Below are 643 nucleotides of genomic sequence, written 5' to 3'. Positions count from 1 at the left end.
ACAGCCACCATAGGATCCACAAACAAAAAAAAAATTATCAGCACAAAAAACCGTTTCATATTCTATCAGGAATATTTATATTTCCTATAACTGGAACAACCATTTTCTTCCATAATATATATAATGTTTATCCATTTTCTTCTTCTTAATTCAAAGTTAAACTGGAACAACCATTTCCTTCCATAATATATATAATGTTTATCCATTTTCTTCTTCTTAATTCAAAGTTAAAGAAGGGTAAATTGATCTTTCCTTTGGTGGCGTAGAGGTAACATCTTCTCCTTTCAGCGTAATTTCGCCTTCGGTCTTCGAAAACACCATCTTGGTCAGAGCAGAATACGTTGCTCCGACATCTTTGTTATTTTCGTATATCTTGGCTATTTTTTTATTTCGTTTTTTAATACATTTTACTAGTAAATAAATACCAGTAATTAATGCAAACATTATTCCGAAACCACTTACAACAAAATTTAAATGAGGCCATGGCTTGTCAACATTTATGTTATGTACACTTCTCAGTTGATGTACCAAATTTTTAATAGGAATATTTTCAATATTTTTAAGTTCAGAGGGAATCTTGGGAATTGAGACGTTATGAAATGCTACTGTTAATGGTTTCAACAATTTAATACTTGAAAGATTG

This window comes from Patella vulgata, chromosome 3 (genome assembly GCF_932274485.2).
Source record: "Patella vulgata chromosome 3, xgPatVulg1.2, whole genome shotgun sequence".
Taxonomy (NCBI): domain Eukaryota; kingdom Metazoa; phylum Mollusca; class Gastropoda; family Patellidae; genus Patella; species Patella vulgata.
This window is presented reverse-complemented; position numbering follows the sequence as displayed.